Genomic DNA, 17745 nt, shown 5'->3' on the forward strand with positions numbered 1-17745 from the left:
CGCCAGGACTACTTCAGTTCCTTATATTTCAGGTAACAAAATTCCATATCATGATGATTGAAAATTTATGTTAAAAGGAAAAAAGGGTGCTAACCGCCCCCCCCCCACCGCGGCCAGTTCTATCTGCAAAATAGAGAAAATTACTATCTATCCTTGCAACCTTATGTAATTTTGTTGGGAGTTTAAAACTATTGTACCAGACCTCTGTAACTTTAAGATAGTTTGGAAATGATATTTCTAGACATAAATGCCAGTTAGGAAAAACGGAAGTAAAAGATACTATTTATATTCCCGTGAAGCAGTAAAAGGTATCTTTTTATTCTCTCTTTAAAAAAAAGAATTATTTCTTTATTTTGGTAGTTGTGTATGGACAGCATGCCTTTATATTATGTGTTTATTTTTATGTGGTGCCAAGGATTGAACCCAGTGCCTCACATATGCTACGCAAGTACTTTGCCACTGAACTATACAGCCTGAGCCCTTTTTTAGTCTCTTCATTTTTTTTATTAGGAATATTCTCTTCATAGAAATTCAGTTCAATTCAAAAAACCTAGGGCAAAGGTCACCATCTTCATGAATTTTTCCTGTATTCTCTAAATGTAATATCACTTGTCACGTACATATAATTTGGCAGCCTTTGAAAGGCAGGTCCCTTATTTTTGCTTTCTATTCAGTTCACCCCAGATTCCTGAGAGAAATATCTAGATATTATGAAGAAACAATTATTAAAATGGGGAAGGAGTCACTCAAACTCCAATGTGTCTAAGATTACATAGGAAGCTTATTAAAAAACAAAACACCCTTACCTCACCCTTGAATGCTCTCAATTCAGTAGTGTTCTCTCTGCCCTTCCTTTAGTGTCTTTGTTTTATAGTTCCTGGTAGTATGGACTTTGCACATGATTAGTGTTTCCTTTGCCTAGACTTTTTGTCTGTATAATACCTATCCCTTTGCTCTACGCTTTATGAATTCCTAAGGAAATTCTTTTCATCTCTGACAAAGTTAACTCTCCCACTGTTTTTGTAGCACTCAATACTTCATTGTTCATCACAAGTGCAGCTTTGCTTTTATTTGTAGATTATTTAAATAATGATTCTCAACTGGAAGCTTCGTAAAGGTAGAAGCTATGTATGTTCTTACTCTCTATTATATTCCTAATGCTCACATAACTCCTAGAGCACAGTTGTTGCTTAATAAATATTGAGTGCAGGAAAATAATGGTCCCTAAACATTGTTTTGACAATTGTTGAACCAGGAGTTCTGGATACTTGTGTAATATCTCTGGCTTGTAATTTATCTCTTATCTTTCCTGTATCTATTTGAGTATTTGTAAAACTGAATGAAACCTCCCCTAATAGTGCAGGGAAGGGAGCAATTTTAACATCAAATAAGAAACATGTAGGTACTTTGAAAAATGCAAAGGTGCTATTCAAATGAAAATTACATTAAATGGCTACTATAAGGTGGAAGGTGCTGTAGTAGATACAAAGCTTATTATCTTGAGGATGTTATTATTTTTTTCTATAAGCCCTAGGAATTTTATTTCAAGATGGAGTTTAAGCTGTAGTTCTTATATATTTGACTTTTTGCTTAAGTTAGAAATATTATCTCTTACTATCCATTTATTTTCACTTGTGAAAAACAGATTACCTGAGGCCAGTATTCATATTCTTTTCTCCTTTATGGTCTAGCAAGCCCTGTGGTTTAGTGCAAACTTCGTCTGTTACAAATGGCCAATCTATGTCTTTAAAACCATTACTTTTGTGCTGAAGGGCATAAAGAAATTGTATATGTTACTTCAACTCTGGATAAAATGGAATAGGAAAACAGTTAAATAAATTGAATTGAGATAAGTACTTTGTTATATTTTTAGAACAGGACAAGATGTCCTCAACTTAAAAAACAACTCTAAATTTGATCATTCTAAAATTTTCTTCACTAGGTTATTAAAATATATTTATGATTTTCCTCGTTTTCTGTTCCCATTTCTTCCTACCTTCACCCTTTTTCATTATCCTAATTTTTCTTTTTAACTTCAGCAATCTGGGTTGCAGGGGAAAAAAAGCTGGCACTTAATCAAGAACATGATCTCATTGCTTTCAATGGCTTAGAAAAGAAACATTTTAAAGCAGTTGAAAGATTTCACTTTGGAAAGTAGGTACTGCATAACTAAGTGTGTTGGTTCCCAGCAGAGCCTTGAGTAACCCCTTTCCAACCATCATCATGTTTTGTTTTTTTTTTTCTTCTACTTCCTGAGCAAGTGAGCAATAGCCTATGTTTAAAAAAGTCCAATTAGACTTTCCTTTTGGCTCTCTTACCAGAGTATAATTTTCTGTTCTGTAACTCCTCTATATACAGTTTTATATTTTTGTATTTGCATCTAGGCTACGTTACTTACAGAGAGGTGGAATGTAACTTATAGTTTCCTTCTGCTTATGTAAAACCCCCATCACTTTCAGAGCCCTCTTAAATATTGCTGGGAGTCTTTGAATGGAATGTAATGTATATTCAGGAAGAAGTGATTATTTTTTCCTTGCCATTTCCTTGGAAAGTCCAACCTCACTGCCACCTGGGTGGATCTTCGGTGAGGGATAGTAGCAGTGCTGGGAATGCTGTCTTTGGTGTTTCAGAGCTGTGAGCTTCAGTGTTCCCAGAAGATGCAGGATTGAGTCAGAGTTAGCTCCCCCAATGCATGTGCGCGCGCGCTCCCCCCCCCCTCTCTATCTCTCTCTCTATCTCTATCCCTCTCTCTCTCTCTATTCCTGAGTCGCAATTCTGCGAGCAGAATTGGTACCCACAGGTTCACATTCTGTCTTGAAAACTTTTATCTTTTTTACCTGTCCTTTTACTACTTCTGGATTCATAATCAGTTCGAAGAACCGGATGGAAAAGGATACAATGCTATTTCTCCCATTTTCCTTATTTCATGTCATTCTTCTTTTGCTTACCCATGGACTCCTCTTAGTTCCTCCTGAAGTCTCCAGCATCCTTGAACTGCAAGGCAAAATACCATAAATAGGGAGGGAGGGGCTCACTGCCATACTTGTTCTGATAGTTGCTGAATTCTTAATCATACTTAGAATAGGCTCGGCCAATTTTTTACATTTATAAAAAATAATTTTTGAATTGGTATCCATTACCTTCTACAGAATTCAAAAGATAACAAAAATATGCCTAATGAAGAGTTCCCTGACTGCCTCCATCCTTTGGTCATCAAGTCTTACCTGAGGTAGTTAGTGTTACCAGGGTTTTTTGTTGTGGTTGTGGTTGTGGTTGTGTTTTATTGTTTTTTGTTTTCTGTATCCTTTCAGAAATAGTTTAGGCATGAATTAAAACAAATCTATAATAGTTATTTATATATTCTTACCTATTCTCCTCTTCCTTCTCCTTCACTACTGACTTAATTCATATGTGCTCTCCCTTGTTCTTTTTGCTTGGAGTCAGTTTCATAACAACACATAGGGAATTTTCTTATTTTTTATGGCTGCATTGTATGGTTATACCAAAACTTAGTGTAATTCCCCAATGGTGAATACTTAGGTTATCCCCTCCACCCCTGTTTTTTTTTTCGGGGGGGGGGGGGAATTGAACCCAGGATTGTTCTGCTACTGAGCTATGTCCCCAGCCCTTTTTATTTTATTTTGTGACATGGTATAACTAAGTTACCCAGTCTGGCCTTGACCTGTGATCCTCCTACCTTAGCTTCCCGAGTAGCTGGGATTTACAGGTGTGTGATTACAGGTGTGTGCCACCACGCCCGGCATAGAGGTTCTTTCTGATCTCTTACTTATAAATAATGCTACAAAAAGTAGCACTGAACATGAGTTATTTTGTTATTTTATGAATCTGTGTGTAGGGTAAATCTTCAGAACTGGAATTGCTAGACTAAAGCTTATATGCATTGTAATTTGGATCCTGCTACCTCTTCAGATACTGAACACTAAAGGGTTTTGTTTGTTGTTGTTTAAATGATATTTTCTTTTTTTATAACTTTATTTTATTTGTTTATGTGGTGCCGAGGATTGAACCCAGTGCCTCACACGTGGTAGGCATATGCTCTACCGCTGAGCCACCACCCCCAACCCCTATTGTTGTTAATTATTTCTAGTGAGCTTATGCTTTGATTTCTCCTTTTGGTGAATTAGCATTGTTATCATCTGATTTTATTTGATGATTGCTCAGGCAATGTTCAGGTAACATAAATAGAACAAGTATAAAAAGAAAAAAAGATGATTTTGTTTGACAAGGTAGAGGAGGTAAAATTTCTTCTCTGTCTTCTTAGGGTCTCTGACTAAGCCTGGAATTAGAATGACACAAGACAAATTATTAGGAGAAAAGATACAGTTTTTACTTAGTAATTTTCTTGGGAGCCCTCACAAGAAAAATGAAGATTGTGAGAAACAGGGCCAAAAGTTTATATGCTGGGCCAAACAATAGTAAATTTTGAAAATGTGACAAGACAAAGGGGTTTGGACCAGGGCAGTTAATTGTGAAAAAGTGACTAGGCCACTAAGGGTTAGTTTAATAAGGTCTGTCTGTATAGAGTTCTTTCGTCCTTGGCTCCCAGTCTGTGGTGATAAGAGTGTATTCCTTCCTTCTGGTACAGGGAGGGCACTTTTTTTTTTTTAATCTCCTTTCTAGAAGAAAAAGAAAGTTCCCTTCTAATAGCTGCTACATTTCAAGTGTCCATAACCCAAAGTAATTAAAATGCCAAATAGCATATTTAGGGGTTGTGTACTCTGAACCTCATCAGTAGTTTAGAATTACTTCTCTGTCATATAACAAAGCAAAATATAAACTCAGTGGTGAATGAAAGCTGATACTTGGTATTTGGGGAGGTAAGGGTGATTATTGCTGTCCTGCCCTGCAGTGAATTTATGCATGCCCTCTATACAAGGATGACATGGGGAATTACAAGCTGTGATGTCAGGTGCTGCAATTTTTTTCTATAAAAATGAAACCCTTGACATTTATATTGTCTTCCAACTTTTAGTGTGTGTGTGTGTGTGTGTGTGTGTTACTGAGGATTGGACCCAGGGCCATTCTACCACTAAACTACATCCCCAGCTCTTTTTATTTTTAAAGTCATCTCATTAAATTGCCCAGGCTGGTCTGGAACTTGAGATCCTCCTGCCTCTGTCTCTTGAGTCCCAGCAATCACAGGCATGTGCCAACACTCCCAGCTCCTACATTTAAATACTGTGTGGATCAAACAACATGCATCCACAGGATTGATCCAAACTCCATGAAAGGACAAAATTATGACAATTTAGTTCAAAGTTCTTAATTGGCTTTATTTTTTATTCTGTAGTTGGCTAACACTTATAAAAAAGAGTAAATGTTCTAATGACCTGTTTTTTTGTAGACAGAGAGCTGAAGAAAGCAGGAAGAAAAACCAAAAAACAAATTGGTCATTTCAAAGTTACTTTCTTTGTAAAGCAAGGTCAGGGAGACAGGGAAATTAAAAAAAAAAAAAAAAAAACAACTGATTAGTCAACATCAGGTTATATATTTGTGTGTGTAAGAATTTAGGCAGATGGAATTTCATTATCATGCTAATTTAAACTGCTCTTTTTGGGAAATTTGGCTGTTATTCTCACTATTCCTAATTTTTCAGAAGGTTAGATAAACTCAGCTTGGTGATGTGGAACTTTAGAGTAAGTGACTCCGTTTTGCATTTTTAACGTGGTCTTTTGGGACTTAGTCCATGAGTTTAGTCCAAAAAAACAGTAGTCTCCTGTAATTTTTATTTAACATCCTTAAACTGACAACTTATGCTGTTTACTATTACGCAGAGGTAACTTCTTGGTCTGTTCTTTTTGACTCCCCATATACTCTAGTTCCTCATCACCTGCTGCCAGCTGAATATTGTTTCTAGATAGTCTGTTGATTTAATATTTATTTATGTATTTGTTCATTCAATCATTCCTTCATTTATTCGTTCACTTTGGTATGAGGGATTGAACACAGGGGCACTTAACCAATGAGAAAAATCACCAGCTCTTTATTTTTTTATTTTCGAAATGGGTGTCACTAAGTTGCTGAGGCTAGCCTTTGAACTTGGGATCCTGTCCCAGCCTCCCAAGTTGCTGGGATCACAGGTGAGTGCCACCACACCCAGCTTCCACTGATTTTTAAAATATTTTTTTCTTTTATGTATTTTTTATTTATATATGACAGCAGAATGCATTACAATTCTTATTACACATATAGAGCACAATTTTTCCTATCTCTGGTTGTATACATAATATAATCACACCAATTCGTGTCTTCATACATGATCATCACATTCCACCATCATTAATTACCCCATGACCCCTCCAGTCCCCTCCATTCCCTCTGCCCTCTCTAGAGTTCATCTATTCCTCCCATGCTCCCTCTCCCTATCCCACTATGAGTCAGCCTCCTTATATCAAAGAAAACATTGGGCATTTGTTTTTTTTGGGATTGACTAACTAGCATTATCTTCTATAACTCCATCCATTTACTTGCAAATGCAATGATTTTCTGCAGATCATCATAAACTATCTTCTTGAACCTTGATTTGGAGTTCCCTTTACTCTGTATCTATCCTAGTCACGATTTATAGAAGTTTGAGATTCTAATATCACATTTTTATTTCTTTAGTCACCTTTTTCTTTGACTATGCATTTTTTAAATCTTCAAATTAAAACTTATTAATTTTTAATAATGGTTAGAATTTTAGCAGGTAGGAGTAGAAAATACAGGTATTTGTGATTTTTGCCCATGATCTCTACCAAGATTCTATCCAGATTGTGGTCATTATTTGAAGGGGAACATGATTGTAGATATCAGTGTGTATTACAATGAAGCTTAGCAAGAATGGTTTTTCTGTCAGAAGACATTTGTGGCACTCTTCACAGTTGAGGAGTTAATATCTTGAGCCAAAGTCTGCAAGCATTGGATTATGAATCTCTTTGGATTAAAAACTCTCACCTAGGGGCTGGGGATGTGGCTCAAGTGGTAGCGCGCTCGCCTGGCATGCGTGCGGCCCGGGTTCGATCCTTAGCACAACATACAAAAACTCTCGCCTAGTGAATCTCATCTACATCTTTCTTTATTCTGTTCTGAAATTCTCACTGAAGATGGATGGACAGCTGTGGCTATTATCTCTTTCCTAACTCTTACCAGAGATTTCCACTATCTCAGGCCATAATCTTATCAAAGGTGATTACCTACCTTTTGAGAGAAAAAAAATAATTCCTTCAAAATGGTTAGAAATTACTGCCTTTGATGCTTTTCCTTAAGATGCTTTTCATAATTAGAGTAATTAAAAGGTTTACTAGAGGCACTGTAAAAACTGAATTTTGGAAAGTAACTTGGGACAGTGAGTCCAGTTGAAGGGGGAAGCATGCCTGTCTAAGCAATTCTTGGGCTAGAACTACCTGCCTAAATCTGAATTTTTGCAAACTCAAAACAGCTTTCTCATCATAGCTTGGTTTCTGAATAACCACCCCTCATACAAAGCAGGCGTTCTCAATACAAGGCATTACATTGTGTTTATTGGGTTTTTTATTTTTTAATAAAAATACTGTTTCTTGTGATTTTTGTATACCTGAAGTCAGTTTTCCATTAGTATGTGGCAGCCTTTTAGAAAGATTAGTGGTTGAAATTTAAAGGAATGGGGATAGGGAGTTAAAATTTGTGGGTCCCAAGTTGAGGAACTTTTTTTTTTTTTTTAATACCGTGTAAGATGGGAGGTTAAGGAGCTGGGGATATAGCTCAGTTGGTACAGTGCTTGCCTCACATGCCCAAGGCCCTGGGTTCAATCCCCAGCACCACCAAAATGGAAAAAAAAAAAAAAAAAAAGATTGGAAGTAGGAAGACCAGTTAGATTAGTACAACAGAAAGAGAAGGAAGGTCTGAAGCAAAACAAATCAGTAGAATTAGAAAGAGAGTTATATACAAAAACTGCTGTGGAGAGTAATTGTCAATTCTTGGTCTAGCATATGTTTTTGTTTTGTACTAGTTTAGAAAAAAGTAATATTTTCCAGGTTACCTATCAATTCTATGTTGAAATTACACCCTGAGTAACACTTAGTATTTGAAATAGACCAGAAAGTATAAACTGAAAAATTTTCAGAGTACATCATTCTCTGCCTTTCATAGGGGATATGCCTCCCATACATACACTATTGAAATAAAGTTAATAATATATAATTCATATATCATACAGTTCACCTATTTGAAGTATTGAATTCAGTGAATTTTACTATACTCATCATAATCCATAGGAGATATTCTTAATATAATTTGGTTTGATAAATATATTAAATTTGTATAATAAATCTCTATATTTATATGTTTGCTCAGATAAAAAGAAGTAATAAAGAAATGGAATGTAGAATTAGCACATTTTTATGATGGTTAGAAATAATAAAGAATTTAAAGCTGACTTGAACTTGGAAATTATTCCAAAGATTGAAGAAGGCTTGCTGCCTACAGTTAGATAAGAATATATGGTACAATGGGTACCTTTTCATCTTTCTTTCCCGCCCCCCACAGGACTAGGGATTGAATCCAGGGTTGCTCTGTCACTGAGCTGCACCCTCAATTTCTTTTTATTTTTAAATTTGAGATAGGGTCTCACTAAGTTGAAGAGACTGGCCTTAAACTCACAATTCTCCTTCCTCAGCCCCCCATATCTCTGGAATTACAGGCATGCATCACTGTGCCTGGCCCAATGGATACTTTTTTATTTGGTTGCATATAATAAATAAAAATGTTTACTGTATATTTTGCCTTATAATTTATAGTCATCGTAAAATGTGAGAATCCATGAACTTGTTAGTATACATCTGAGGGAAATAATTCAGATTGAAGATCTGAAATACATGAAGACTTTAGCAGATAAAATTGAGATAAGCTTTTATCATTTTGAAGTACAATACATCATCTTGCTGGGAATGGCCAGGTCATGGGAAACAGAGAAAATACAGTGTTTATCTAAGTTCCCAAGTTTTTAAAGATGAGTATGAGAAAGCTACATGTTCCCCAGCTCAAGTAGAGAGCCTTTTATTTTCTCATATTTTATGTTTGTTCAGTTAACAGTATAAAATGTGAGGAACTGAAATAACTCCTATAATGGGTATGCTGAGGAGTTTAGAGAACTAAAAGAAACTCTTGTCCTTGGAACGCTTATGGTATTATGAGAATTGAATAAAGTTTAAGTTGGCACTCTGAAATTTTTTTTTTCTTTTTTAACTTCAGCTTCTAGTTGTGAAACATTATCTGATTTGACCACCTTATTTCGGATAATATTTTAACATATCCTTTTGAGACAAAGGAGGTAAAGTACTTCACTTTTCTTGAATAAATGGAGAGCCTATAAGGTCTCTCATGTTGGCCTTCTTATCTGCCTTCTAGTGAGTTGACCAAGAATGCTTCAAGGCTAGTCATAAGAGTAGTTATTGGTGCTCTCATAAGTGCCAATTTAATGGGTGCTGGAAATGTTCAAAGTAATATTTCTACTAACCTATTAATACTGTCAGAAATTCCAGCATTTAGAAATTCATGCTATTTCTATTAAGTTAGATTATTATTAATGTCTGTTTATTTTATTTTATTTTCCTTATTTTGCTACCTCGGATTGAACCCAGAGGGACTTTACCACTGAGCTTTATATCCAGCCCTCTTTTTTTAATATTTATTTTTTAGTTTTAGGTGGACATAATGTCTTTTTTTTATTTATATGTGGTGCTGAGAATCGAACCCAGTGCCTCACACATGCTAGGCGAGCACCCTACCACTTGAGCCACATCCTCAGCCCTATATCCAGCCCTTTTTATTTTCTTTGAGACAGGGTCTAACTACGTTGCTGAAACTGGCCTCAAATTTGCAGTCCTTCTGCCTTAGCCTCCCGAGTAGCTGATAGTATAGGTGTGTGCCACCACACTCAGCTCTCCAGAATCTATTGATTTAATTCCTATTGCTAAGATCAAATTTGTATTTTTAAATAGAAAATTGTGGATTCTCCTTTGATCTGATCCTGCTAGAAGCTCCCCCTTCTCTGATTTCAGGTTCTAATACAGTGTGCTTTGTTCATACAAATCTGATTGGGTTGTCCTCTGTGCTAGTCTGCGAACCTGATAGGTTATTTCTTCCTCAAGATATTGATCTTGAATGTTTTCTTCCCCTATCTACATAGATCACTGCCTGACTTTATCTATCTTTATTCAGATTTAACTTTATTAATGAGACTTTCTTTGAGCACACTATTTAAAATTGTAATCCTACCACTGACAGTCTATCCTCTTTCTCAGCTTTATTTTTCTTAATTTTTTTTGAATTTTTAGTTGTAGATGAACATAATACCTTTATTTTATTTATGTATTTTTATGCAGTGCTGAGGATCGAACAAGTGCCTGACACATGCTAGGCAAGAGCTCTACCACTGAGCTTCAGCCCCAGCCCTCTCAGCTTTATTTTGTTCTGTTATATTTATCATGATTTGAATACTATATGTTTGATTTTTTCCCCCTCTCTCTTACCACAAGCATATAAACTCCCTGTGAACAGAGATTTTTTGGTTCATTGCTGTACTTTCCTATGATCAGTAGTAAATGTTTGCCTAATGCATAAATTAATTAATAAAAAGTCCTACAGGATTTGAGACATAAAAGAAGTGCCTTTAGGCAAAAGGGATGCCAAACAGTTATCATATTGTGCACTTGATTTTTGTATAGTATTTGAGAAATTAAATTTTCAGAAATATTCCCTATTGGAAAATATTCCCTATTTAGCTCAGTGGTAAAGTCTTTGTTTTTAGTCTGCTCTTTAAACACTGACCAAAAGACATGATAAGCACAACTTAGTGGAGGAAAAGTTTATTTTGGTTCACAGTTTCATGCAGTCCACAGTAGGCCAACTCCATAGCTCTTGGCCTGAGGTGAGACAGTCCTTAGCAGAGGAAAACAGCAACTAAGAAGCAGAAAGAGAGGGCTCCAGCAAGCACCGTGTTCACCATGAATAAAATATAAACCCCAGAGGCATGCCCCCAGTGACCTACTTCTTCAGCCATCTAGTTATCACCCAGTTAAGCCATATCAGTGGATTAATCCACAAATCAGGTCACACATCTCATAATCCAGTCATTTCGCCTCATCATTCTTGTGTTGTCTCATGAGCTATTGGAGAACACCACATATCTAAACCATAACAGTTCCCCTATATTAAGAAATCCTAGTCTAATGCCAAATGTGGACGACTTCTGTTTGTAATTTGTAAAATTCTGAACTCTTAACAAAAATGTCAAATGACAAGTACTTAATAGGCCTTAAGTTTCTGAATGTTTGTTTTTAGTCATTGGGGTAAATTGGTTTCAGCACTCACCCAGGAGCTATCTTTATGACTCCTTAAAACAACAAATTTTGAAAGAAAGTGTCTTCACAAGGTAGCAAGAGTGGAGGTAGGAGACCCAAGCCTCTAATCTGCCTCCATCAGGACAGGGTTTAGGCATATTTTATGGGATAAAGAAGCAGGGTGATTTAAGACGTGGAGAAAGGTGATTGGAGGCAAAGTAATCAGTGGTCAGTACATAGGGAGTCTCTCTTCATGACTCTTCATGGAATGCGTGTTCATATAATGACTGTTACAGAATCTGAGGGCAGAATTTTTAGCCTTCTGAGGTCAAAAGGTCATCCATCAGACTCCAGTTCAGGTCCAAGTGAAGAATCCTGGTTTAGACAGGGCAGATGTTCAAGTTCCTGAAAAGTAACATAGACAACCATATGTCAGAGGTGTTACCTACAGTAAAACTAGAGGGAGACTAATATATAGCTCACCTATGTGACCTACAGAATTAGTGATTTTAAAAGCCAACTAAAAGCAAATAACTAAGGGGAAGTGGGGCTCATTCATGGAAGTAAAAAATCCTGAGACTTGAGGTCTCATTCTTTTTATTATTTTTTATTTATTTTTTGTAGTTGTAGATGGACAGCATGCCTTTATTTTATTTGTTTATTTTTATGTAAGCTGAGGATCAAACCCTGTGCCTCATGCATGCTAGGCAAGAACTCTGCTACTGAGCTATAGCCCCAGCCCAAGGTATCATTCTTTTTATGGTTACATTTTTGAGAATGACTCTCAGGTTCTTGAGAGATGGTGATATATATTTACATTTGGAAGCCCTTTTATTGGTACCCATCAGATGGAGCAAGGAACCAAGGCTCATTTTTTTTTTTTTTACCATTACCAGGATTTTTTTCATTTGTAAACTGAGGTTATTGGAAAACATATCATTGTTAACATCAGTTCTAGCGTAATATCAGATTTTGTGATTTACCTGATGCTAGCTTAATTAAATCTCTTACTATAATTCTAAAATCATTTGTACTTTTAAATATTGGGAAACTGCTAGGATAGGAAAATGTAAAACAGTGAGGAACATATTAGATCTTCCAGAGACACAGAATTGTATGATTTTGCTCTATTAACTGTGTATCAGTACTCTCCCTGCAGAAGAAATTAGGGCTTCAAATGAATGAACAATAAATATGGATTGGTTTCCTGAGTGAATGGTTATATTTTAACAAAATATTCCAGATGTATGCAAAGAGGAATTGTTTAGTTCAGGGCAGAGACCCTTTTTTTTTTCTTTTTTTTATTGATTATTTAAAGCATTACATAGCTCATGATATATCATCTTTCATACATTTGACTCAATAGTCACAGACTTCAGGAGGAGAGTCTGCTATTCAGATTTAAGTTACCCTGTTGTAGTCATTGCTGGGGAACTGTCATGGGTTAAGCAACATGTAGTTGTTGAACTGAATTCCCAGTCTGGTGTTTAGAAAACTACCATGGGGTCTTCTGTGATTTTAAGGTTGACTATAAAGGTGCTGTGGATGTAGATTACAAACCAGTAGTTACAGGGTATTTCTTTGGTCCCAGAAACATATATACTTATCAAGAGAAAAGATTTTTTTTTATATTCTTAGCATTTGGCTTGTAGTGGATATTTAACAAATGCTTATTAATTGTCTCAGAAAATGGTTCAATTACGTCTTTTAAAAGCTTAGTCAAGTAGCATAGAGTCTTTGGTGATAAGTTTTAGGACCTTTAAGATGATCTTATTGGAATGAGACTTGCAATATATATATGAATTGCTATAATACAGGACAATAAAAATGTATTTGTGGGTTGGGTTGTGGCTCAATTGTAAAAGTGCTTGCCTAGTACACATAAGGCACTAGGTTCGTCCCTAGCACCACATTAAAAAAAAAGCTAAGTAGATGAAATAAAGGTATTAAAATATGTATTTGTGTGCTATACTAGTCAAGAATTTTGTAAAGAATATTTGCTATCTTGTAAATAGGAGTTCACTGAGGCTGGTAGAAAGGAAAAGGGAAGAAAGCATTGTATTTCAGAAAAGCTAAAGGAACTAATTGGCTAGGGCAAGTGTTTACTAGATGAGATAAGAAGTAGAAATTCAAGACTGATTGGGGAATGTTTAAGAGTTATAGACCAATATCTCATATGGATTCATTTGAAGTACCTATATTTAGGTACTGTCAAATTTACTTCAATTATGACTAGTTAATTAAATTTATTTTGTTAAGTATTCAGCTTGGCATGTTGGTATTTAAAACATATAGAGATAATTTTTATAATGACATGCTCAAAATTGTCTTTATGCCTTGGCATTACATTTTGCCATGAGGTATGACATTGCATTATCAGAATTTTTCTTGTCTATTAAACCAGTAGTTTCCAAGTAGAATTACCTCAGGAGCTGCTTAAAAATATTTTTGGACTCCTACCACCAACCAGTTCAGATTCACTGGGAATTCTATGCTTGTAAGAGACTTCCACATGATTCTGAAGCTCAGTGCAGTTTGGGAACAACTTCCCTAAACTGACATGGAGATGAAGTTCTACATGCTGTTGTAAACAGTGTACTGTACTTAACAGTAGCAACCCACAGAGTGGAGCACACTGTGACTTCCACAGAAAGGGATTCTAAATAGTGTATTATAAACAGCTGCTCTGCACATGTTTTGAATTTAAATGACTCTGAAATCAGACTGCAAAGCATACAGCTACACCTATTCCAGAAACAATGAAGCCACTTCCAAATGAAGGGAAGTGACGTCTACACAGAGTATGCTATGAAGGCAGTCACTTGGAATCCGCATGTTAGCTGCACATACAGAGAGAGATGGTGGTTCAGCTCTGACCTGGAAAAAGTATTCCCTGACATTTCACAGCATTGTTCAATAGAGTTTACCTGTTACTCTACTATTAATAATAAGGAAACGTTATTTTTATTTTCAAGTTATTATTTTAGAGTGGAAGAAAGTAGGCAACATATTGAAAATAACAACAAAACACTACATTTTATAATAATTAAGTCCTATATTTTCTGTACTATTAGTCATAATAGATTTTAGAGGACACTGTGTCGGTTCTATGGCTTTTCTGATGAATTATGTTTATTGATAAAGCTTCAAAATAATTTAGTCTGGAGATACTTTCCAGAAGCTTAATGGAATATGAATTTTTTTACCCTCTTTATCTGCTTATAAGTCATTTAACCAAATATCACATAGCCCCTTTTATGTTCTAGATATTACTTCAGGAGCAGATGCAGATAATAGGAAATAGTGACAGATGTAATAGGCACATAAAACAAGTATATAGCATGCTTAGAAGAAAAATCAAATATGTCACTATTTTACTTTAAAAAAAAAAAAACAAGCTGAGGGGGCTGGGGTTATGGCTCAGTGGTAGAGTACTTGCCTAGCATGTATGAGGCACTGGGTTCGATTCTTAGCACAATAAATAAATAAATAAATGTCCATCAACAACTAAAATATATATTAAAAAAAACAACAAACTGGGCTGGGGTTGTGGCTCAGTGGCAGCGTGCTTGCCTAGCAAATATGAGGCACCAGATTCAAGCCTCAGCACCACATAACAAATAAAATAAAGGCATTCTGTCCATCTACAACTACCAAAAAAGAAAAAGAAAAAACAACAAACTGAGTTTAGGAAAAGAAAGTCTGAGAAAAATGAAAAGCAGTTCATTTGCCTCATGGGTGTTTAATCAATCAAAAGAGTAGGTGTTATCTGTAACTTTAATATACACCAAAAAAAATGACTTGGTGGTGGACAAAAGTAATATAGTTTTAGGTCCAGGACAGGGGAACTCAATTTCCTTACATTCTGCTCCCAACTAATTAACCCCTCTGTTGGAGTCATGTGATGAACTTTTTTTCTTTTTTGTTTTTTGAGATACTGGAAATTGAACCCAGGGGCACTCTATTGCTGAGCTACATCCCCAGCCCTTTTTATTTATTTATTTATTTTATTTTGGGACAGGATTTCGCTAAGTAACCCAGGCTGACCTTGAATTTGTGATCCTCCTGCCTCAGCCTCCTGAGTCACTGGGATTACAGGTGTGTACCACTGATTGACCTTGGGCAGGTAGGGTCTTGTCTTAATTGTCTACCTCAGAGGACTGTGAGATAAATTGTTAGATGTAAAACATTTACCCAGTGATGTCTGGCCCATAACACTATTCATTAAGTAATGGTGGTAGTCATTATTTATAGTTTTAAACTATCTTAAGTGCATTATTTGAGAAATTAATATTCTAGTCTTGATGTGTTTTTAATTTTTGTATCTGTGAATCTGTGTTTTTCTCACTTTACCTACCATTCTTTACCCAAAATTACATGTGCCTTTCAAATCACAACTAAATGTAGTAAGGACTCATTAATCTGGTATTGTTCAAGGGAAAAAGAATGTTTGACAAAAGTGAAGCATCTTCCTAAGCCATAAACTTTTGTTTTTTGTTTTTTGTTTTCTTTATCTTCTTCCTCCTCTCCCCTCCTCCTCCTCCTCCCCCTCTTTTTTTTTTTTTTTTTTTTTTTGGTGTATGTGTTTTTTGCAAGGGGTTCTCCGCACATTGTCCTTGTTGGTCTCCAAGTTCGTGGGCTCAATGAACTTCATGTCTTAGCCTCCCAAGTAACTGGGACTATAGGCTAAGCCAGGCTTAAGTTTGGTATTAAATATTTTGTCTTTTAAAAACCACTGTACCCGGGCTAGGGATGTGGCTCAAGCGGTAGCCCGCTCACCTGGCATGCATGCGGCCCGGGTTCGATCCTCAGCACCACATACAAACAAAGATATTGTGTCCGCCAAAAAAGTAAATATTAAAATTCTCTCTCTCTCTCTCTCTCTCTCTCTCTCTCTCTCTCTCTCTCTCTCTCTCTCTCTTCTTTAAAAAAAAAAGAACACTGTATCACATAGTTTTCTATCTTTGTAGAACACAAATTCTAAATACTAATTACATTATGAGTCACTGTTGTCATATGTATTTGTAGATAGTTATTTTCTTCTCATCAGGTAAGCTATCATTAGTTTTCTCTTGTATTTAACCCTTTTTTATATACTCTTCTAGTCAGTATTTAAGTTTTTCTGTTCAATCTACTTTTTTGGAAACCAGCTATTGAAGCTTGCTAAGATTATGTTAAAATGGTGAGATGTCTGCAATTTACTTGAAAATATCCATTGGCACCGTGTAGCAGGAAGGGGAAAGATAGAGGTTGGCCTTGTTCAAGCTGGGTTGCGGATATATAGCATTTCTTATTCTATTCTTTCTACTTTTATATATGTTTGGAATTTTTCGCAATAAAAGGGTTTTTTAATATTTATTTTTTAGGTGTAGATGGACACAACACAATATATTTATTTTTTTTAATGTGGTGCTGAGGATCGAACCCAGGCCCCGCCCTTGCTAGGCCAGCACTCTACCACTGAGCCACAATCCCAGCCCCAATAAAAGGTTTTTTTAAAACCACTATTTTAAAAAGAACTGTATGTCAGATATTTGCAGATCTGTGCATATTTCTTCCTTTTTTTGTAAAGATTCATAGGAAATTTAGACTGAGAACTAAGGGGGGATATCTACATCTCTTACCTTTTGACATTTTATAATTTTTGAAACCTTCATCTATTATGTTTATTTACATATGTATGCATTATGTTTTTAAAAAATGTGTCTAGTCTGGAAATAGGTTCACTTCCTAATGTGTCAATTGAAGGAACTAATAATATCAATTTGTGGGTTGTAAGGATTATGTAGTTGTGTATTTAACATTTTTGTTTATTAGGTATTTGGGATTGAACCCAGCTGTTCTTTTACCACTGAGCTACATCCCCAATCCTTTTATTTTGTTTGTTTTATTTATTTATTTATTTATTTTATTTGAAGCAGAGTCTTGCTAAGGCTGGTCTTGAACTTGTGATCCTTATACCTCAGTTTCCTGAGTTGTTTTATTTTTAACAGATATTTTAGATGGAGAGAAGTGGATACTGTATGAAGGGTATTATTAATAATTATAGGAAGCTGTTATTTTGGAATGAGCTCCTGCTGTAGGCTCCAACAGACCAGCCTAGAAATCAAAGTAAAATTAAATTTCATGGCCATTTTTGTTGTAGAATATGTTACTGTGATTCATTTTTTTACCTTTGTTTTTTTCTGGGGTTTACTTTCTTATCCACAAGAAAAGATTTTGCTATTTTGCCTAAGAAATGCAGTCAGCAAAATTTTCAGTAGATTTTCTTTGTACTTTACACCTACATTTTTAGGACAGGTATTTTTTTAAGTCAGCAAGAAAATTCACTACAACAGGAACTTCATTAAGGCCACAATTTAGGATATGCAAATGTGAATGGTTTCTAACTTTACCCTGTACATTTCACATATATCATTCACTG

General features: G+C 35.6%; 1 protein-coding gene across 17 annotated transcripts in view; it reads left to right on the plus strand.

Annotated features, from left to right (window-relative positions):
* The window catches only part of HMBOX1 (homeobox containing 1), a 153264-nt gene that overhangs the window by 48489 nt on the left and 87030 nt on the right, over positions 1–17745 (plus strand). For 2 of the 17 annotated variants that reach the window (XM_081269563.1, XM_081269565.1), the window contains exon 2: positions 15343–15419. The exons of the other annotated variants lie outside the window; for them this stretch is intronic. The gene's annotated coding sequence lies outside the window, so the exon portion shown is untranslated. The remainder of the gene's footprint in view (positions 1–15342; positions 15420–17745) is intronic. 17 annotated transcript variants of the gene reach the window in all.

The sequence above is a fragment of the Spermophilus citellus genome (genome assembly GCF_964194105.1).
Source record: "Spermophilus citellus genome assembly, chromosome: 16".
Taxonomy (NCBI): Eukaryota; Metazoa; Chordata; class Mammalia; order Rodentia; family Sciuridae; genus Spermophilus; species Spermophilus citellus.